General features: G+C 41.4%; 1 long non-coding RNA gene across 1 annotated transcript in view; it reads left to right on the plus strand.

Annotated features, from left to right (window-relative positions):
- The window catches only part of LOC147340377 (uncharacterized), an 80,133-nt gene that overhangs the window by 52,323 nt on the left and 3,660 nt on the right, over window positions 1-24,150 (plus strand). The window lies entirely within an intron of this gene.

Raw genomic sequence — 24,150 nt, forward strand, 5'->3', positions numbered from 1 at the left:
CACCCAGACTCTTTAACGAAAGAGATTCACCCTCTTACTAGCCTCTCCCTCACCCACACACCCTTTATAATGCTGTATACTCCCAGGAACCCAGAGAATAACTGTGAAGTGAACAATGTTTCCCAGATATAATCAGAAGCAATGACACCAAGAGCCAAAGCCCATGACAGCCTGAGTCATTTTTAATCTCCTGCTCCTGGGATTAAACTTTAGATTCAAGGCACTGGGCAGAGGAAGGGGCCCCAATGTGGACATGGTGCCCTGGCTGTGGCAGGAGAAGCAGCCCTGTGGCTTTGGGAGGCAGAGGTTTCAGTCTCCCACCTTGAACCTCAAAGGCTCCCCTTGGCCACCCAGGAAACAGGTGGGGCTGAAGTTGGGCAAGCAAGAAACAGCTGAACCAAGGCACCCATGTGTGAGGTACAGAAGGGTCCACTTCATCTGTCCTCCTCCCTCCAGGCCCTCATCAGACTTGGGCTAGAACATTTTTCAGCTCACCTGCTCCCACCTCTACCTGGTGGAGGACTCACCTTCTCTGCCTTCCTGCCAAGCATCCTCACCCAGTTTCCAAGTGAACTGGGGCAGACCTGGAAGCTTCTTGTCTCAGCTGGTGCAGGATTCTGCTTGACAGAAAGTTCTTCCTGCTGGTAAGCCAATCTTGCTCCCCTGTAACTTCCTTCCACACATCCATGTTCTGCCCTCAGGACAACCAACCAGACAGGACTGCTCCTTGTTCTCAGGAACTGTCCTTCACATATTTGAACACAGCTATAGCTGCCATTCTTGCTCCCTAGCCAGGCTTCTCTTTCCCTCTCTCTCTCACAGAGTTTTAGTGATATATAATTAACATACTTTATGATTTTTTTCATCCATTTAAAGTATACAGCTCAATTGTTTTCATTGTCTAGTTGCTCAGTCGTGTCCAACTCTTTGTGACCATGTGGACTGGAGCTTCCCAGGCCCCTCTGTCCATGAGATTCCCCAGGCAAGAATACTGGAGTGGGTTGCCATTCCCTTCTCCAGGGTGTCTTCCTGACCCAGGGATTGAAAACACATCTCCTGTATTAACAGGTGGATTCTTTATCGCTGAGCCACCAAGGCAGCCTGTACAATGCCATACTTTTAGTTTATTCACAAGGCTGGGCAACCATCACCACAATCAAAAAGAAATCTTGCACCTACTATCAGCCCATTTCTCCCCAGCACCTGAAGCCTAGGCAGCCATTAATTTACTTCATGTCTCTATCAATTTGTCTATTCTGGAAATTTTTTATAAATGAAGTTGGAAACATGGGTTTGATTCATACTCTATGAAATTTTGGGTAACTCACTTGACCTCTCTATGACTCAATTTTTCCAGCATAAAAATAGTAATATTCATTTTAACTTCATAGATTAATAATGAGGCTTAACTGAGCTAATGAATATAAAACACCTAATAGAGAGTATGCTTTTATTACTGCTTTTTACAAAGTGAATTTCCGTATCATTGCTCTCACCTTCAACTGATATGTTCTCATTGGAATGGAGCAGAGCAGGACTTAGAGTGATAATGTAAATATTTAGGTGATATTCAATACATTTAGCAGCCCATTAAAGCGTGACCCATCAGAGTGACCTCAGCACTAAAGCAGGTCCTATATATAGGCTTTCTGTTGAACTGTGCACTAACTCACTGATTTCTGAACTATGGAAAGGTCAAGGGTTCGGGGGATTATTAGGGTAACAGAAGAGACACTTGGCAGCTTCTGTGGTACTACTGTTTACCAATCAGGGTGGAAGGATTTCAATATTTTAACAACTGCTATGGCTATCCAGAGGCTTCCCAGGTGGTGCTAGTGGTAAAGAACCTGCCTGCCAATGCAGGAGACAAGTGAGGGTTCGATCCCTGGGTCAGGCAGATCCCCTGGAGGAGGGCATGGTGACACACTCCAGTGTTCTCTCCTGGAGAATCCTATGGACAGAGAAGCCTGGCGAGCTATGGCCCATAGCGATACAAAGAACTGGACATGACTGAAGCAACTTAGCACGTATGTATGGCTATCCCATTGTGTACTGGCTGGAGGTTGGGCCTGAGCAGGATCATCATCTTCCTTGCTGTGGACACTGTACTTCTCACTACTGTATCCTCACCACTTTTTAATAACCACCTCATGCTGCACTGAGAATTGAGATTGAAGCCCTTAAACCTTTTCTATTCAGGCTGCTGCTAAGCTCTCTCATCCCTTAACAACCTCTACTAGATCATGTTTTGAATCTAAGTTAAGAATCTTAGATTTACAAATGTGATTCACTTTGATCATTAAGCTCCTTGACTTCAACTTCATACCCAACCTTCTAGAGGGGCTTCAAGGCTGCCATGCAGGCAGGGCTGGCAATGGCAATAATGACCCCTGGCCCCCACATTTTTTCCTTGGCTCCTCAGAAGTGGAAAGGGCTCTGTTAAGCTTTGCTCTTGACCACGAATTTAGAATATACTACACATTGTGAGAAGAGGAGATGGCTTGAAGAAGGAGGAAATGGAAAGACTATACAAAAAAAATCAAAACTCCAGTCTGAATAGAGATGTGGCAACACCAGACCAATTTCAGTCCCAAGCAGGTCTCCAGGTGGAGGATGATCTGGGAGCAGCACCCAGGAAGGAGTCTTCCAAAGTACAGAAAGAAAGAGCCTCAGGCCAAGTAGAGACATTCCAGGAAATCTAACTGAGAAGAAGAGGAAGGTAAATAGAACAATGACCCCCAAATGAGGACAGCAAATAGGCTTCTGGTCCAATGGTAGTGTGTGAAGTAATGAGTGTCAGGGGCAGATAAATGGGGTAGAAGTGGTATCTAGAACTTCTTTCCTGGAACCCAGACTAGCAAGATATTTCCAATTTCATTACTTGTAAGGTTGCTTTTTGCTATCTGTCTGACTGACCTCTTGGTGGTGGTGAAAGTGGGGAGAGAGAGGGCAGCTAGTATAAACAGCTGGGGCATAGCTCTATCTAGGTTGTGGACAGATAATCTAAGGGTCCGATGGGGTGATGAGTGCAGCCTGTCTAATGAGGAAAGCGGAATCTCTTTCCAGCTAGGCAGTCGGTGTGCTGAGAAGTTTAGTTGGCATCTGGGGACTGGAAAAAGAAAATGTATCTCCTCAGAAGTCAGTGTAGCAGCTTGGAAGAGAAGAGGGAGGGTAGAATTTCAGCTTCATTTCTTGCTCAGCTCTGGTGGCTGAGTGTTGCAGGGTTGGGAGCAATTGAAGGGACCATAAGATGCTCTGTATGGGCCTCCAAATGTATGCTCACTGATGCTAACACCTACTCATGAAATGTCTCTTGAATTATGCTAGGAAGACTTGCTAATGAAAACTCTGACCTATTTAACAAGGCAAAGGTGTCTTTCCAGTGTGAAACCCCCAAATGTAGATTGGATATTTTTCTCCAGAAGACAGGGCTAGGAATCTCCACCCACAAGGCTAGATCTCTCTTCTATTTTGTTTGCTTTCATAATGTTGTGATTAACAGCAGTCTCACCTGGGTTCAAATTCTAGCCCTGCCACTTACTGTTACCTTCACGTCTCTGTGACTCAGTTTCCTCATCTGTAGAATAGGTATAATGAGAAAATCTTTCTCTTAGTGTTATTGAGAGGAATCACATTGTAGATCATACACAATTAGAGCAGAGCTTATCATGTATTAATAATTCAACATATGTGATGATTTGGATTCTGACTCATGATCTGACTTAGTCATAGCCCTTCTTGCTTTACATCTTCTGTAAATATCCCTAACTAAGCCACTTAAAAAACAAGGTTGGCACAAAGAGGGATCTCCTTTTTCCTTCTTACCAGCTTCCCACTCAGTTCTCCAGCCAATCTGAATACATGGTATATACCTGTATATATCCTGCAGTTACTGTGGTCTCACCTCTCACCTCTACTGTGTTGTTCTAGGACCACTCCTCTCATCCTCTATTCCCCTATATTACCACAGACTTGATCCCCTGGGAAGCTGCTCCTTCTATCTTTTCTCCTTTCCTGTCTGCCTTTTTCTTCCCCTACATCCATCCAATCCATCCAGTCATATAAGCCAGATATCTAAGAGAATAATCCTAGATTAAGAGTCAGAAAACTTTTCCTGTAAAGAGTCAGATGGTAAGTATTTTAGGCTGTGAGGGCTAGATATAGTCTCTGTCACAATTACTCAAGTCTGTCATTGTTGTACGAAAGCAGCCTTAGACAATGCTTAAACCAATGGGTGTAACTGTATTCCAATAAAACTTTATTTATAAACACAGGCAATGGGCCAGATCTGGCCTGTGGGCTATAGCTTGAGGATAAGAATCCTTGCAGCGCATTATTTTATGAGTAAAATCCAGTCTCTTTTCCAATTCATTAAAAAAATATCTCAAATCTGTTCACTTCTTGCAAACTACCTCCACCCTGGACCAAGCCACTGTCATTTCTTCCCTAGACCATTCATTGTAGGAGCCTCCTGTTTTGTTTCTCTGATTCCAATCTTGTTCCCCTACAGTTCATTCTTCACTTGACAGCCAGAGTGTTCCCTTAAATTTAATCATGTTACCCTTCTAATTAAAATCATTCAATAATTTCACACTTTTCTTAGGATAAAGATCCAGATCCTTACTATGGTTTATATCATGCTGCATGATCTGACCCTGCCTATCTTTGTAGATTTTTCACCTACCACTTCCTTCCTATTCACTATGCCTGAGTCACCTGGCCTTCTTTTAGTTCTTCAAACATGCCAAACTCTTATATCCTAGGGCCTTTACATTAGCTGTTTCCTGTACTAAAATTCTGCTTCCTCCTCACCCCTCCACCTCTGTTAATCCATGCTTAATTAATGGCTATTTATCCATCAACCCTCAACCCAAAGGCCATTTTCTTTGGAAAGTCTTCCCTAGTCATTCCCAGACTACAATAAGCTTGATATTAATACAATTTCAGAACTCCCCATAATTTTCCTTCCTATAATACATCCCAGTTTCTAATTAAGCAGTGGTTTGTATGATTGTTTGAGTAAAACCTATCTTCCTTACTAAGGTATAAGCTTCATGGCAGCAGAGATTGGGCCTGTCTTGTTGATTATACAGATGTAGCCTTTATATTATGTTGATGAAACCAGAAGGGAAAGAGACACGTGTACCCCAATGTTCATCACAGCACTGTTTATAATAGCCAGGACATGGAAGCAACCTAGATGTCCATCAGCAGATGAATGGATAAGAAAGCTGTGGTACATATACACAATGGAGTATTACTCAGCCATTAAAAAGAATACATTTGAATCAGTTCTAATGAGGTGGATGAAACTGGAGCCTATTATACAGAGTGAAGTAAGCCAGAAAGAAAAACACCAATACAGTATACTAACGCATATATATGGAATTTAGAAAGATGGTAACAATAACCCTGTGTATGAGACAGCAAAAGAGACAATGATGTATAGAACAGTCTTATGGACCCTGTGGGAGAAAGAGATGGTGGGGAGATTTGGGAGAATGGCATTGAAACATGTAAAATATCATGTATGAAACGAGTTGCCAGTCCAGGTTCCATGCACGATACTGGATGCCTGGGGCTAGTGCACTGGGACGACCCAGAGGGATGGTATGGGGAGGGAGGAGGGAGGAGGGTTCAGGATGGGGAACACATGTATACCTGTGGCGGATTCATTTTGATATTTGGCAAAACTAATACAATTATGTAAAGTTTAAAAATAAAATAAAATTAAAAAAAAAAGAAAAAATAATTGCAGTTTCGGGTCATGAATTTTAAATCATTATAACTAGGTTCAAACACATCTTTATTCATCAAAATAGGAACCATTACAATCAACACATTTTTGCCAACGAGAAATAAGTTTGTTTATTCCTGCAGTGCAAAACTCTGAGCTTCAGGATTCAACAAACTCTTGGAAAGCATTTTCTGCCTTCTGCTGGTTGTTGAAGCGTTTTCCCTGTGAAAAGTTGTCAATATGCTTAAAGAAGTGGTAGTATGTTGGTGAGAGGTCAGGTGAGTATGGCAGATGAGGCAAAACTTCATAGCCCGATTCGTTCAACTTTTGAAGCCTTGGTTGTGTGATGTGCAGTCAGTTGTTGTCTGGCAGAAAAATTGGGCCCTTTCTGTTGACCAATGACAGCTGCAAGCATTGAAGTTTTAGTGCACCTCATTGATTTGCTGAGCATACTTCTCAGATGTGATGGTTCTGCTGGGATTCAGGAAGCTATAGTGGATCAGACTGGCAGCAGACCACCCAACAGTGACCATGACCTTTTTTTTTTTGGTGCAAGTTCAGCTTTGGGAAGTGCTTTGGAGCTTCTTCTCTGTCCAACCACTGAGTCGGTCATTACTGGTTATTATATAAAGTCAACTTTTCTTCACACGTCACAATACGATCAAGAAATAGTTCATTGTTGTTGCATAGAATAAGAGAAAACAACACTTCAAAACAATGATATTTTTGATTTTGGGTCAGCTCATGAGCGGAGAAGGCAATGGCACCCCACTCCAGTACTCTTGCCTGGAAAATCCCATGGACATAGGAGCCTGGTAGGCTGCAGTCCATGGGGTCGCTAAGAGTCGGACACGACTGAGCGACTTCACTTTCACTTTTCACTTTCATGCATTGGAGAAGGAAATGGAAACCCACTCCAGTGTTCTTGCCTGGAGAATCCCAGGGATGGGGGAGCCTGGTGGGCTGCTGTCTATGGGGTCGCACAGAGTCAGACACGGCTGAAGTACCTTAGCAGTAGCAGTAGCAGTAGCAGCTCATGAGGCACCCACTTACTGAGCTTTTTTATTTTCCAATTTGCTTCAAATGCCAAATGACCATACAATGGTCAACATTGAGTTCTTTGGCAACTTGTGTAGTTTTAAGAGGATTAGCTTCGATGATTGCTCTCAACTGGCCATTGTCAACTTCTGATGGCTCGCAACTGGACTCCTCATCTTTAAGGCTCCAGTCTTCTTTGCAAAACTTCTTGAACCACCACTGCACTGTTACATTTGCTAGCAGTTCCTGGTCCAAATGCGTTGTTGACCTTTCAAGTCGTCTCTGCTGTTTTATGACACATTTGAACTCAAATAAAATCACTTGAATTTGCTTTTTGTTTAACATCACTTCTATACTATAAAATAAATATAAAATAAACAGCAAGTAATAAGTCATTAGCAAAAAAAAAATCGAGAAATGGTCATTAAAATGTATATAACATAACCACATTTATTTAAGAATGTATTTCAATATCCAACAACAAAGTTCAACAATGCAAAACCGCAATTATTTTTGCACCAACCTAATGAAACTGTTTCCATTTTTTAAAAAAACTATGTTGTTGAGGTGTAATTGGCATATAATAAACTACATGTCTTAAAATATACAATTTAATGAATTCTGATGTATGTATATGTCATGAAACCATCCCTGCCATCAGCATAATGCTTATAACCATCACCCCCCAAAATTTCCTCTTACTCCTTTGTATCCTGTTCCTTCCCAGGTAATCATTAACCTGACACAATTATTTCTGACACAGTAAGTTGGCTTGAATTTTTAAATTTTTATTTTTCACAACTAGGATATTATTTTTACTGTTGTCATTTTTTCTCATCCAATTCACCACCTCCTCTCCCCACCCTTTTATTGTGGTAAAATATATATAGCATAAAATTTTCCATTTTAACCATTTAAAAATGCACAATTCAGTGGCATTAATTACATTCACAATGTTATGCAATCATCACCAGTGTTGTTGTTGTTATTCAGTCACCCAGTCACTCTTTGCAACCCTGTGGACTGCAGCATTCCAGGCCTCCCTGTCCCTCACCGTCTCCTGAAATTTGCCCAAGTTCATGTCCATTGCATTGGCGATGCCTTCCAACCATCTCATCCTCTCCTGCCCTAAATTTTTCCCAGCATCAGGGATTTTTCCAGTGAGTCAGCTGTTTGCATCATGTGACCAAAATACTGGATCTTCAGCTTCAACATCAGTCCTTCCAAAGAGTATTCAGGGTTGATTTCCTTTAGGATTGACAGGTTTGATCTTCTTGCTACTCAAGGGATCCTCAGGACTCTTCTCCAGCACCACAGTTTGAAGGAATCAATTATTTGGCACTCTGCATTCTTTATGGTCCAGTTCTCACAACCATAGGTGACCACCAGGAGGACCATAGCCTTAACTATACAGACCTTTGTTAGCAGGCTGATGCCTCTGCTTTTCAACACACTATCTAGGGTTGTCCTAGCTTTCCTGCCAAGAAGCAATCGTGTTTTGATTTCGTGGCTGCAGTCACCATCCGCAGTGATTTTAGAGCCCAAGAAGAGGAAATCTGTCATTTCTTTTACCTTTTCCCTTTCTATTTTCCATGAAGTAATGGGGCCAGATGCCATGATCTTAGTTGTTTTAGTATTTAGTTTTAAGCCGACTTTTTCATTCTTCTCCTTCACCCTCATCAAGAGGTTCTTTAGTTCCTCTTCACTTTCTGCCATTAGAGTGGTATCATCCACAAATCTGAGCTTGTTGATATTTCTCCTGCCTATCTTGACTCCAGCTTGTAACTCATCCAGCCCAGCATTTCTCATGATGTGCTCAATGTAGAGGTTAAATAAATAGGGTGACAACAGACAGCCCTGTCACACTCCTTTCTCAATCCTGAACCAATCAGTTGCTCCATATACAGGGTTCTAACTGTTGCTTTTGACCTGCATACAGGTTTATCAGGAGACAGGTAAGATTGTCTGGTATTTCCATCTCTTTAAAGGATCACTACCAAACAAAGCTAGTGGAGGTGATGGAATTTCAGTTGAGCTATTTCAAATACTGAAAGATGATGCTGTGAAAGTGCGGCACTCAATATGCCAGCAAATTTGGAAAACTCAGCAGTGGCCACAGGACTGGAAAAGGTTAGTTTTCATTCCAATCCCAAAAAAAGGCAATGCCAAAGAATGCTCAAACTACCACACAATTGCACTCATCTCACACGCTAGTAAAGTAATGCTCAAAATTCTCCAAGCCAGGCTTCAGCAATACGTGAACTGTGAACTTCCAGATGTTCGAGCTGGTTTTAGAAAAGGCAGAGGAACCAGAGATCAAATTGCCAACATCCGTTGGATCATCAAAAAAGCAAGAGAGTTCGAGAAAAACATCTATTTCTGCTTTATTGACAATGCCAACGCCTTTGACTGTGTGGACCACAATAAATCGTGGAAAATTCTGAAAGAGATGGGAATACCAGACCACCTGCCCTGCCTCTTGAGAAATCTGTATGCAGGTCAGGAAGCAACGGTTAGAACTGGATATGGAACAACAGATTGGTTCCAAATAGGAAAAAAGTACATCAAGACTGTATATTATCACCCTGCTTATTTAATTTATATGCAGAGTACATCATGAGAAACGCTGGGCTGGAAGAAGCACAAGCTGGAATCAAGATTGCCAGGAGAAATATCAATAACCTCAGATATGCAGATGACACCACCCTTATGGCAGAAAGTGAAGAGGAATTAAAAGCCTCTTGATGAAACTGAAAGAGGAGAGTGAAAAAGTTGGCTTAAAGCTCAACATTCAGAAAACTAAGATCATGGCATCTGGTCCCACCACTTCATGGGAAATAGATGGGGAAACAGTGTCAGACTTTATTTTGGGGGGCTCCCAAATCACTGCAGATGGTGACTGCAGCTGTGAAATTAAAAGACGCTTACTCCTTGGAAGGAAAGTTATGACCAACCTAGATAGCATATTCAAAAGCAGAGATATTACTTTGCCAACAGAGGTCCCTCTGGTCAAGGCTGTGGTTTTTCCAGTGGTCACATATGGATGTGAGAGTTGGACTGTGAAGAAAGCTGAGTGCCAAAGAATTGATGCTTTTGAACTGTGGTGTTGGAGAAGACTCTTGAGAGTCCCTTGGACTGCAAGGACATCCAACCAGTCCATTCTGAAGGAGATCAGCCCTGGGATTTCTTTGGAAGGAATGATGCTGAAGCTGAAACTCCAATACTTAGGCCACCTCATGCGAAGAGTTGACTCACTGGAAAAGACTCTGATGCTGGGAGGGATTGGGGGCAGGAGGAGAAGGGGACGACAGAGGATGAGATGGCTGGATGGCATCACTGACTCGATGGACATGAGTTTGAGTGAACTCTGGGAGTTGGTGATGGACAGGGAGGCTTGGCGTGCTGCAATTCATGGGGTCACAAGGAGTCGGACATAACTGAGTGACTGAACTGAACTGATGTTCCTATTGCCATTTTCTTATTTCTTTGTGATTGATTTTGTAGCTCTTTTTACTTCTCTTGTATTTCTTGACTGTATGTCCCTTTAACATTTGTTGTAAACCTGGTTCAGTGGTACTGAATTCTCTTAGCTTTTGCTTTTCTTGACTGTATGTCCCTTTAACATTTGTTGTAAACCTGGTTCAGTGGTACTGAATTCTCTTAGCTTTTGCTTTTCTGAAAAGCTTTTTATTTCTCCTTCAATTTTGAATGAGATCGTTTCCAGGTACAGTAATCTTGGTTGTAGATTTTTTCCCTTTCAGTACTTTAAATATATCCTGCCATTCCATTCTGGCCTGCATAATTTCTGTTGAAAGATCAGCTGTTAAGCATATGGGCTTTTCTTGTATGTTATTTGTTGCTTCTCCCTTGCTGCTTTTAATACTCTTTCTTTGAGTTTAGTCTTTGTTAGTTTGATTAGTGTGTTTTGGCCTGTTTCTCCTTGGGTTTATCCTGTATGGGACTCTTTCTGCCTCTTGGACTTGATTGAAAATTTCCTTTTCCATGCTGGGGAAGTTTTCAACTATAATCTCTTCAAAAATTTTCTCATACCCTTTGTTTTTCTCTTCTCCTTCTGGGGCCCCAATAATTCAAATATTGGTGCATTTGGTATTGTCCCAGATGGCTCTAAGACTATACTCTGTTCTTTTCATTCTTTTTACTTTATTTTGCTCTACAGCAGTTATTTCCACCATTTTATCTTCCAGTTCACTGATTCAATCATCTGCTTCAGATATTCTGCTACTGATTCCTTCTAGAGTATTTTTAATTTCAGTTATTGTGTTGTTTGTCTCTGTACATTTATTCTTTAATTCTTCTAAGTTTTTTTTCTGTATTTATTTATAAATTTATTTATTTTAATTGGAGGCTAATTACTTTATAATATGGTAGTGGTTTTTGCCATACATTGACATGAATCAGCCATGGGTTTACATGTGTTCCCCATCCTGAACCCCCCTTGCACCTCCCTCCCCATCCCATCCCTCTGGGCCATCCTAGTGCAACAGCCCTGAGCACCCTGTCTCATGCATCGAACCTAGACTAGAGATCTGTTTCACATATGATAAAATACATGTTTCAATGCTATTCTCTCAGATCATCCCACCCTTGCCTTCTCCCACAAAGTCCAAAAGACTGTTCTATATATCTGTGTCTCATTTGTTGTCTCGCATATAAGGTTATTGTTACCATTTTTCTAGATTCCATATATATGCGTCAGTATACTGCATTAGTGTTTTTCTTTCTGGCTTACTTCACTCTGTATAATAGGCTCCAGCTTCATCCACCTCATTAGAACTGATTCAAATGTATTCTTTTTAATGGCTGAGTAATACTCCATTCTGTATATGTACCACAGCTTTCTTATCCATTCATCTGCTGATGGACATCTAGGTTGCTTCCATGTCCTGGCTATTATACACAGTGCTGTGATGAACATTGGGGTACACGTGTCTTTTCAGTTCTGGTTTCCTTGGTGTGTATGCCCAGCAGTGGGATTTCTGGATCATATGGCAGTTCTATTTCCAGTTTTTTAAGGAATCTCCACACTGTTCTCCATAGTGGCTGTACTAGTTTGCATTCCCACCAACAGTGTAAGAGGGTTCCCTTTTCTCCAAACCCTCTCCAGCATTTATTGCTTGTAGACTTTTGGATAGCAGCCGTTCTGACTGGCATGAGATGGTACCTCATTGTGGCTTTGATTTGCATTTCTCTGATAACGAATGAGGTTGAGCATCTTTTTGTGTGTTTGTTAGCCAGCTGTATGTCTTATTTGGAGAAATGTCTGTTTAGTTCTTTGGCCCACTTTTTGATTGGGTCGTTAATTTTTCTGGAATTGAGCTGCAGGAGTTTCTTGTATATTTTTGAGATTAATTCTTTTTCAGTTGCTTCGTTTGCTATTATTTTCTCCCATTCTGAAGGCTGTCTTTTCACCTCGCTTATAGTTTCCTTCGTTGTGCAAAAGCTTTTAATTTTAATTAGGTCCCATTTGTTTATTTTTGCTTTTATTTCCATTACTCTGGGAGGTGAGTCATAGAGGATCCTGCTGTGATTTATGTCGGGGAGTGTTTTGCCTATGTTTTCCTCTAATAGTTTTATAGTTTCTTGTCTTATGTTTATATCTTTTATCCATTTTGAGTTTATTTTTGTGTATTTGATTAGAAAGTGTTCTAGTTTCATTCTTTTACAAGTGGTTGACCAGTTTTCCCAGCACCACTTGTTAAAGAGATTGTATTTTCTCCGTTGTACATTCTTGCCTCCTTTGTCAAAGATAAGGTGTCCATAGGTACGTGGATTTATCTCTGGGCATTCTATCTTATACCATTGATCTATATTTCTGTCTTTGTGCCAGTACCATACTGTCTTGACACTGTAGCTTTGTAGTAGAGCCTGAAGTCAGGCAGGTTGATTCCTCCAGTTTCATTTTTCTTTCTCAAGATTGCTTTAGCTATTCGAGGTTTTTTGTATTTCCATACAAATTGGGAATTTATTTGTTGTAGTTCTGTGAAAAATACCGTTGGTAGCTTGATAGGGATTGCATTGAGTCTATTGATTGCTTTGGGTAGTATACTCAATTTCACTATATTGATTCTTCCAATCCATGAACACGGTATATTTCTCCATCTATTTGTGTCCTCTTTGATTTCTTTCATCAGTGTTTTATAGTTTTCTATATATCAGTCTTTTGTTTCTATAGGTAGATATATTCCTAAGTATTTTATTCTTTTCGTTGCAATGGTGAATGGAATTGTTTCCTTAATTTCTCTTTCTGTTTTCTCATTGTTTGTGTATAGGAATGCAAGGGATTTCTGTGTGTTAATTTGATATCCTGCAATTTTGCTATATTCATTGATTAGCTCTAGTAATTTTCTGGTGGAGTCTTTAGGGTTTTCTATGTAGAGGATCATGTCATCTACAAACAGTGAGAGTTTTATTTCTTCTTTTCCAACTTGGATTCCTTTTATTTCTTTTTCTGCTCTGATTGCTGTGGCTAAAACTTCCAGAACTATGTTGAATAGTAGTGGTGAGAGTGGGCACCCTTGTGTTGTTCCTGACTTTAGGGGAAATGCTTTCAATTTTTCAACATTGAGAATAATGTTTGCTGTGGGCTTGTCACATATAGCTTTTATTTTGTTGAGGTATATTCCTTCTATTCCAGCTTTCTGGAGAGTTTTTTTTATCACAAATGGATATTGAATGTTGTCAAAGGCTTTCTCCTCATCTATTGAGATAATCATATGGTTTTCATCTTTCAATTTGTTAATATGGTGTATTACATTGATTGATTTGCAGATATTAAAGAATCCTTGCATTTCTGGGATAAAGCCCACTTGGCCATGATGTATGATCTTTTTAATATGTTGTTGGATTCTGTTTGCTAGAATTTTGTTAAGGATCTTTGCATCTATGTTCATCAGTGATATTGGCCTGTAGTTTTCTTATTTTGTGGCATCTTTGTCTGCTTTTGGTATTAGGGTGATGGTGGCCTCATAGAATGAGTTTGGAAGTTTACCTTCCTCTGCAATTTTCTGGAAGAGTTTGATTAATACAGGTGTTAGCTCTTCTCTATATCTTTGGTAGAATTCATCTGTGAAGCCATCTGGCCCTGGGCTTTTGTTTGCTGTAAGATTTCTGATTACACTTTTGATTTCCATGCTGGTGATGGGTTTGTTAAGATTTTCTATTTCTTCCTGGCTCAGTTTTGGAATGTTGTACTTTTCTAAGAATTTTTCCATTTCTTCCAAGTTGTCCATTTTAGTGGCATATAGTTGCTGATATTAGTCTCTTATGATCCTTTGTATTTTTGTGTTGTCTGTTGTGATTTCTCCATTTTCATTTCTAATTTTGTTGATTTGATTCTTCTCCCTTTGTTTCTTGATGAGTCTGTCTAATGGTTTGTCAATTTTATTTATCTTCTCAAGGAACCAGCTTATAGGTTTGTTGATATTTCCTATGGTCACTTTTGTTTCTTTTGCATTTATTTCTACCCTAGTTTTTAAGATTTCTTTCCTTCTACTAACACTGGGGTTCTTCATTTCCTCCTTTTATAGTTGCTTTAGGTGTAGAGTTAGGCTGTTTATTTGACTTTTTTCTTGTTTCTTTAAGTAAGCCTGTATTGCTATGAACCTTCCCCTTAGCACGCTTTTACAGTGTCCCATAGGTTTTGGGTTGTTGTGTTTTCATTTTCATTTGTTTCTATGCATATTTTAATTTCTTTTTTGATTTCTTCTGTGATTTGCTGGTTATTCAGCAGCATGTTGTTTAGCCTCCATATGTTGGAATTTTTAATAGTTTTTCTCCTGTAATTGATATCTAATCTTACTTCATTGTGGTCAGAAAAGATGATTGGAATTATTTCATTTTTTTGAATTTACCAAGGCTAGATTTATGGCCCAGGATGTGAACTATCCTGGAGAAGGTTCCATGTGCACTTGAGAAAATGGTGAAATTCATTGTTTTGGAGTGAAATATCCTACAGGTATCAGTTAGGTCTTACTGTGTATTGTGTCATTTAAAGTTTGTATTTCCTTGTTGATTTTCTGTTTAGTTGATCTAGCCATAGATGTGAGTGGTATATTAAAGTCTCCCACTATTATTGTGTTATTGTTAATTTCCCCTTACATACTTGTTAGCATTTGGCTTACATATTGTGGTACTCCTATGTTGGGTGCACATATATTTATAATTGTAATATCTTCTTCTTGAATTGATCCTTTGATCATTATGCAGTGTCCTTCTTTGTCTCTTTTCATGGCCTTTATATTAAAGTCTATTTTTTCTGATGAGTATTGCTACTCCTGCTTTCTTTTGGTCTCCATTTGTGTGAAATATCTTTTTCCAGCCATTCAGTCTGTATGTGTCCCTTTTTTGAGGTGGGTCTCTTGTAGACAACTTATACAGGAATCTTGTTTTTGTATCCATTCAGCCAGTCTTTGTCTTTTGGTTGGGACAGTCAACCCACTTACATTTAAGGTAATTATTAATAAGTATGGTCCCATTGCCATTTACTTTATTGTTTTGGGTTCAATTTTATACACCCTTCCTTTGTTTCATGTGTTTGGAAGATCCTTTACATTTGTGAAGAGCTGGTTCGGTGATGCTGAATTCTCTTAGCTTTTGCTTGTCTCTAAAGCTTTTGACTTCTCCTTCATATTTGAATAAGTTCCTTGCTGGGTACAGTAATCTGGGTTGTAGGTTTTTCCCTTTCATGGCTTTAAGTATGTCCTGCCATTCCCTTCTGGCCTGAAGAGTTTTTATTGAAAGATCAGCTGTTATCCTTATGGGAATCTCCTTGTGTGTTATTTGTTGTTTTTCCCTTGCTGCTTTTAATATTTGTTCTCTGTGTTTAATCTTTGTTAACTTGATTAATATGTGTCTTGGGGTGTTTCGCCTTGGGTTTATACTGTTTTGGACTCTCTGGGTTTCTTGGACTTTGGTGACTATTTTCTTCCCCATTTTAGGTAAGTTTTCAACTATTACCTCCTTGAGTAATTTTTTATGACCTTTCTTTTTGTCTTCTTCTTCTGGGACTCCTATGATTCGAATGTTGGGGCGTTTCACATTGTCCCAGAGGTCCCTGAGGTTGTCCTCATTTCTTTTAATTCTTTTTTCTTTTTTCCTCTCTACCTCATTTATTTCTACCATTCTTCTACCTCACTTATCCTACCTTCTGCCTCCATTATTCTACTGTTGGTTCCCTTCAGAGTGTTTTTGATCTCATTTATTGCATTATTCATTATTGATTGATTCTTTATTTCTTCTAGGTCCTTGTTACACATTTCTTGCATCTTCTCAATCCTTGTTTCCAGGCTATTCATCTGTAACTCCATTTTGTTTTCAAGATTTTCGATCATTTTTACTATCATTATTCTGAATTCTTATTCTGGTAGACTGCATATCTCTTCCTCTTTTCTTTGGTTTGGTGGGCATTTATCATATTCCTTTACCTGCTGAGTATTTCTCTGTCTTTTCATCTTGTTTAGACTGCTGTGTTTGGGGTGGCCTTTCTGTATTCTGGCAGTTTGTGGTTCCTCTTTATTGTGGAGGTTCCTCCCTGTGGGTGGGGTTGGACGAGTGGCTTGTCAAGGTTACCTGGTTAGGGAAGCTTGCGTCGGTGTTCTGGTGGGTGGAGCTGGATTTCTTCTCTCTGGAGTGCAATGAAGTGTCCAGTAGTGAGTTTTGAGATATCTGTGGGTTTGGTGTGACTTTGGGCAGCCTGTATATTGAAGCTCAGGGCTATGTTCCTGCGTTGCTGGAGAATTTGCGTGGTATGTCTTGCTCTGGAACTTGTTGGCTCTTGGGTGATCTTTGGTTTCAGTGTAGGTATGGAGGCTTTTGGATGAGCTCTTATCAATTAATGTTCCCTGAAGTCAGGAGTTCTCTGGTGTTCTCAAGTTTTGGGTTTAATCCTCCTGCCTCTGGTTTTCAGTCTTATTCTTAGTGTAGCCCCAAGTCTTCTCCATCCATACAGCACTGATGATAAAACATCTAGGTTAATGGTGAAAAGATTCTCCACAGTGAGGGACACCCAGAGAGGTTCAGAGTTACATGGAGAAAAGAAGAGGGAGGAGGGAGATAGAGGTGGCCAGGAGGAAATGAGGGGGAAATCAAAAGGGGAGAGAACAATCTAGACAGTAAACAATTCCCTATGTGCTGTCCACAGTTTGGAACCTTCAGAGAGGTTCATGGAGTTACATAGAGAAGAGAAGAGGGAGGAAGGAGATAGAGGTGAGCAGGAGGAGAAAAGGTGGAATCAAAAGGGGACAGATAGATCTAGGCTGTATTCTGTTCCCTAAGTGTTCTCCACAGCCCAGAACACACACAGAGATTCACAGAGTTGGGTTGAGAAGAGAAGGGGAGGGAGGAGATAGAGGTGACCTGGGGGAGAAATAGGAGAGTCAGTAGGGGGAGAGAGTAATCAAGCCAGTAATCACACTCCTAAGTAAAAATCATACTGAAGATTGGATTCTTAAATGTATAAAATTGATAACAAATATGATAAATCAAAGATGAAAAATCTAGAGTAGATGTTAGACTCTCAAAAATACAATATTAAAAAAAGATCACAAAAAGTATAAGAAATATATGTGAAGTTTGCTTTAAAAATAGGGGGGTTTTTTGCAAGGTAATAATAGGTTATAAAAATGGAAATTAAAGGAGTAATAGAGGACTTACAAAAAGGAAAAAATTAAAAAAATTTTTTTAAATGATAATAAAAATGTATCTAGGAATCTCTCTGGTGCTGTTGCAGGTAGTGTGGAGTCAGTTCAGTTTCAGATAGTTCCTTATTCCAGCTTATATTTCTCATGATTTATGCTGCTGCTGCTGCTGCTTCTGATAAGTCACTTCAGTCGTGTCCGACTCTGTGTGACCCCATAGATGGCAGCCCACCAGCCTCCTCTGTCCCTGGGATTCTCAAGGCATTAGTAGTGGAGTAGGGTGCCATCGCCTTCTCCGCTCATGATCTATAGGCCCCTTCCAATGTAGTCAGTGTTAACTCCAGGGAATTTAATCTGTTGCACCTGTCACTTCCTAAGCGGTTCCCTCTGTTTATTTGTCTTCTGTTTGCAGGTCTCTTCAGTGGCTAATTTCTGCCCTGACACAAGGGGGCGAAGGTGGTCTCTTGTTTAGGCTCACTTGTTCAGTCATGCTGTGGGGAAGGAGGAACACTGTAAACAAATATCACTGGCGTGTGTGGGGAGTGCTCACAGTGTATGGACCACACTGGGTTTGCCCCTGCTCACGGAGTGTGTGCTTTCCCAGTCTACACTGCTTAGGCTCCAGGTTGCTCTGCAGGGAGCGGGCCCAGGTCTAAGCCACTCAGGTTCAGGTTCTCAGGTACTCCACAAAGGCACAGACTCAGGTGGGCCTGCGTTTTTTGCCCTTCTCCAGTCCGAGCAGCTCAGGTGACCAGGTGCTTGGTGAGTGCACTCTCCCTAGGTGAGGTGCGTCTTATTGCCTCCCCCGTCCCAGCCACTCAGTTTCCAGGGTGCACCCGTCTCAGGTGTGCTGTGTATCTCTTCTGGGGAGCTGATCTCTGGCTGTGACCCTCCCGGTGGATGTCAACCATCCAGAATCTCAGAAAGTCTTGGTCAGAAACTGGAAGCCTGTTTGCAGTTTGGTAGGGGATGCCCTCTCGGGGCTGAGTTTGCCCCTTTCCAGCTCCGGCTGGCACCTGCCTGCCCCCTGCCTCCGGCGGGGGATGGGCCTGTCTACAGCCTGCTAACTCTCCTCCCATATTCGCTCAGTCCTTTGTTCTGCGAGCGGGCTGGCAGTGCCTTCAGTTCAGTTCAGTTCAGTTGCTCAGTCGTGTCCGACTCTGCGACCCAATGAATTGCAGCATGCCAGGCCTCCCCGTCCATGACCAACTCCCGGAGTTCACTCAAACTCATGTCCATCGAGTTGGTGATGCCATCCAGCCATCTCATCCTGTGTCATCCCCTTTTCCTCCTGCCCCCAATCCCTCCCAGCATCAGAGGCTTTTCCAATGAGTCAACTCTTTGCATGAGGTGGCCAAAGTATTGGAGTTTCAGCTTTACCATCATTCCTTCCAAAGAACACCCAGGACTGATCTCCTTTAGAATGGACTGGTTGGATGTCCTTGCAGTCCAAGGGACCCTCAAGAGTCTTCTCTAACACCACAGTTCAAAAGCATCAATTCTTTGGCGCTCAGCTTTCTTCATAGTCCAACTCTCACATTCATACATGACAAGTGGAAAAACCATAGCCTTGACTAGACGGACCTTTGTTGGCAAAGTAACGTCTCTGCTTTTTATTGTTTTTATTTAATTTTTTTAATTTTTTAATTTTTTTACTTTATAATATTGTATTGGTTCTGCCACACATCGACATGAATCCACCACGGGCGTACAGTATATTAATGCATATATATGGAATTTAGAAAGATGGTAATGATAACCCTGTATGTGAGACAGCAAAAGAGACCCAGATGTCTCTGGTTTTTAATATGCTATCTAGGTTGGTCATAACTTTCCTTCCAAGGAGTAAGTGTCTTTTAATTTCATGGCTGCAGTCACCATCTGCAGTGATTTTGGAGCCCAAAAAAATAAAGTCTGACACTGTTTCCACTGTTTCCCCATCAGGGGATAGTTCTCTCTCTCTCTCTCTCTCTCTCTCTCTCTCTCTCTCTCTCTCTCTCTTTTTCTGTCTCTCTCTCTGGCTATCCCAAAGTTAAGGTTGCTATCTCAGGTTAGCTCCCTCAGATTTTCCTTGGGGCATTCAGGCCTGGTCCTTACCCTAAGCAATGCAACCCGCTCCTCCCCATTCAGCCCCTGCTTACTGGTGATAGATGCAAGCGTCTGGGGTACTTCTGTGCTGGGAGTTGCCATTAGGCACGCGTAATCTGTGGGTTTTATTTATTTATTTTTCCTCCCAGTTATGTTGCCCTCTGAGATTCCAAAACTCCCCACAGACCCACCGGTGAGAAGGTTTCCTGGTGTTTGGAAACTTCTCTTTTAAGACTCCCTTCCCGGGACGGATCTCCATCCCTAACTCTTTTGTCTCTTTATCTTTTATATTTTGTCCTATGTCCTTTCGAAAACAATGGGCTGCTTTTCTGGGTGCCTGATGTCCTCTGCCAGTGTTCAGAAGTTGTTTTGTGGAGTTTGCTCAGCGTTCAAATGTTCTTTCAATAAATTTGTGGGGGAGAAAGTGGTCTCCGCTTCCTATTCTTCTGCCATCTTAGTCTCACCCCTCTTCTAGGTCTTTGTTAATTGATTCTTGCATTTTCTCATCTTGTTTCAAGGTTTTTGATCATCTTTACTATCATTATTCTGAATTCTTTTTCAGGTAGTTTGCCTATTTCCTCTTCATTTATTTGGGCTTCTGTGTTTCTAGTTTGTTCCTTCATTTGTGCAGTATTTCTCTGCATTTTTATTATTATTTTTAACTTATTGTGCTTGAGATCTCCTTTTCCCAGGCCTCAAGGCTGAATTTTTTCTATATTTTGGTTTCTGCCCTCCTAAGTTTGGTGCAATGGTTCGTGTAAGCTTGCTATATCAAGCTTTGTGCTGAGTTGTTTTGTTTGTTTGTTTCTTTGTTTTTCCTCTGATAGGCAAGGCTGAGTGATGTGGTAATCCTGTCTACTGATGATTGGGTTTGTGTTTTTTTGTTTGTTGTTTGGATGAGGCATCCTACACAGGGTGCTACTGGTGGTTGGGTAATGCCAGGTCTTGTATTCAAGTGTTTTCCTTTGTGGGAGTTCTCACTATTTGATATTCCCTAGGGTTAGTTCTCCGGAGAAGGCGATGGCACCCCACTCCAGTACTCTTGCCTGGAAAATCCATGGATGGAGGAGCCTGGTAGGCTGCAGTCCCTGGGGTCGCTAAAAGTCAGACACGACTGAGCAACTTCACTTTCACTTTTCACTTTCATGCATTGGAGAAGGAAATGGCAACCCACTCCATTGTTCTTGCCTGGAGTATCCTAGGGACAGCAGAGCCTGGTGGGCTGCCGTCTATGGGGTCACACAGAGTCGGACACGACTGAAGTGACTTAGCATCAGCAGCAGCAGGGTTAGTTCTCTGGTAGTCTAGGGTCTTGGAATCAGTGTGCCTACTCCAAAGGCTCAGGGTTTGATCTCTGGTCAGGAATGAAGATTCCACAAGAGGTTTGTTATGGCATTAAGTGAGATTAAAACAAATACGAGACACCCAAGATGAACCCCAGACAAATGGCAGTTACAAAATCAGGCAAACAATAAATAAAATAATGGAATATACACATATACATATACACCCATAAGCAAAGTCAAAACAGTCCAACAAAAATAAAGTACAATAGATTGACCCAGTGAACCGAGAAAACAAAAAATTATATCTACCAGTTAAGAACAAAACTAAAGCACAAACTGGAAAACAAAATGAAAGCAAATTGTTAAGAGGGAAATAAAGCAATTAAAACAAAACTAACAAATATGTTGAGAGGAAAGGAAAGTAAGAAAAGAAAGAATAGATATGCAAAGTTAAATAGAAATAGATAAAGAAGATTTATATACATTAAAGATTAACTGCAAGGGGAAAAGAACAGTAGGAAAAGTGAACAAAGGAATAAATATAGAAAAAAATATAAAGTTTTAAAAAGTTAAAAATTAAAATTGAAAAAAGAGAAAAGAAAAAAGGTAGATGAAAGAAAGAAAAAGAAAAACTCCACAGAACTGTCAAAAGCCCAGAAGTTGATAACAATAAAAAGTATGATTAAAGAAAAGCTCTAAAGTGCAATTAGTTTTCATAGTACCAACAAAATTGACAACTACAATGGGGGGTGTAGGGAAACAAGGAAAAAAAACAAACAAACAAAAAGAAAAAGAAATCCAAAAGAAACTGCAGAACAAGTCAAAACACAAGAATAATAAATGTTTCTCTTGAGTTACTGCTGTCAGGATCCTTTCCCTCGCTGGGAGTCACAGTCCACCTCACCTCCCTAGGATGCCCTCCAACACTGTGCTGGTCTCTGGACCTGCTGTGGGGGCAGCTCAGATTCTAATCTGGTCCTACTCCTGTATGTTCTTCCCTCCAACGTCCACAGCTATCAGAACTAGTGTGTTTTCTTTTGTGGGAGCTCTCAATGGCCTTTTATATATTCCATAGACACAGAGTCTGCCTAGTTGATCGTGCAGATTTAATCTGAAGATTGTACTGCTGGTGGGAAGGTTTTGGGACTTCTTCCTTTGCCGCACTGCACCTGGGTTTCAATTGTGGTTTTAATTCTACCTCTGCATGTGGGTCGTCCACTGGGATTGCTCCTGAGGCTGCCCTGGAGGATTGGGTCTGCCCTGTGAGGGCCAGGTGCAGAGGTGGTGCCGCTGCTTGGGTTGCAGAGGTTCTGGCAGCACCAGGTACTCAGGGGAGTTGGTGGCTAGGGCAGCAGGAAATATTGTGCTCTAGAAGGGTATGGCAACCAGTATTTGCCAATACACTCCCTATTTTTGCCTGGAGAACTCCCATGACAGAGAAGCCTGGCCGAACTCAGTCCACAGGTTTGCAAAGAGTTGAACACGAAGGAAGCAGCCCTACATGCATAGACACAAGACTTTTTTTGCCTGTAGCAGCTCTGCCCCAGTGAGGGTTGAGCATGAAGATGGCACAGCTGCTTGGGTCACAGGGACTCTGGCAGTGCCTAGTGTGCAGGGACATGGACTGCCTCAGCCACAGGAGTTATGGCCCTATCAGAGTCTTTTTTCTAGCCTCTGTTACTTGGTGATCCGAAGTCCTCTTTGGCTAGTCTTTCTCTGTAGCTCTGCCCGTTCAGGCACTTAGAGGTCCTTCTGGGGTCCTTCTATGTTGTTTGGTGCATCAAGCACATAGAGGGGCCCCCTTGGCTGGAGTCCTACTCTGTAGATCAGCACATCAGGCACTTAAAGGGGGACCCTGGGTGGGATCCTACTCTGTAGTTCTGTGCATCAGCCACCTAAGGGAGCACCCTGAGTGGGTTCCTACTCTGTATCTCAGTGTGTCAGGTCGTTGATGGGCCAGCTTCTCTGTTGTTCAGCTGCCAATGTTGATGGGTGGGGAGAAAGAGGCTATGGTGATGGCTCCACCCCCTATATGTGACGCAGCAGTATCGCCTTGCTTCCATAGCTGCCTGGCTTTCATCCACAGATATTTCCCACCACAGTCTTATCCCTCACATTCCCTCAGTCCATCTCTATGCAGTCAATAGCAGCCCTAGCCCTGGGATTGCTCCACAATCCCTAAACTCCAGCTCCCAGCTGCCGTGCCTTCTAGGGGACCTGAATCCCTGTCCAGAGTACATATGGCTGTGGCAAGGACTATATAATTGTCATTCCATTTAGGCTGCCACAGATCAGCTGTTTCACTCTCAGCCTTAAATGTTTCTCCTCTAACTCAGACAATTGCCCTGATATGGGAATTGGACCCCTGCTTCAGTTCCCCCACCTGCCAAGGATAGGTTGAGTCCTAATAACACTCCTGTTTTTCCCCTTAGTTCCTTCATCCCACCGAGTTTTGTGTTGTTCTGTATATTCTTTTCTGTTGGTCAGGGACTCCTCTCTGCTCTCAGCTGGTGTTCTGCATTGACTCTTTTTGATTATAGGTATTTACAGCTATAAATTTCTCCTAATCACTGTCTTTGATGCATCCCATAAATTTTGGTATATTGTGTGTGTGTTCACTGAAGTGTCTGTTCTTTAGCTTGTGTTCAGCTAGTATTTTCGCAGAGATTTCCTTGAATGACCACAGATTAAAACAAATACCTCTTTCAAACTTTGCAAACTGGTTTTTAGCTAAGCTTGCACAAAGCCTAGGTATCAGCCCAAAGGGAAAGTTTAGGGTTTTCTCAAGTCTTTTCTGAGCTTATGTCTTGCCTTAGGCATGTATGTGGCCTTTTAGATTCCCCTGCACGCATGGTGCTTTTGAATGTCCTAATTTCCCAAAGAAACTCTCCTCAGTATATGTTCCCATGCTTTAGACCAATCTATTGTCTGTTTTGAAAGTTATCTTTTGCTCCAGGTATCTGTGGGTTCTTACTTGAGCTTGCTGTGTTTTCAAGAAGTTTCCAAGGCTTTTTCAGCCTGAGTTTCAAGTTAGATGAGATAGAGATGAGCATCTTGTGTCAGTCTTTCAGGTAACCCCAGTCAGGTTAAAACAGACATGCTCAATAATTTGTAAGCTCTTGTCTTCTTCTGGAACTAGGGACCAGTATCCCACACTGGCAATATGGGCTAAAAATGCTGCTTCTCTGGGGAGGAGTTGAGAGAAGGGCAAGTAAAAGTACCACAAAGATCTCTTACTACTTTGAAGTTGTGTTTTGTTGATTAAGCATTTGACTGGTTGTTGTAAACCCTTGACTGTTTGCCACAGTTCTCAGAAAGTTGGTTCTATTTTACTTGCTTTTGGATG

This window comes from Bos grunniens, chromosome X (assembly GCF_055505025.1).
Source record: "Bos grunniens cultivar Pamir isolate PY7600 chromosome X, Bosgru_T2T1.0, whole genome shotgun sequence".
In the NCBI taxonomy this organism is placed as follows: Eukaryota; Metazoa; Chordata; class Mammalia; order Artiodactyla; family Bovidae; genus Bos; species Bos grunniens.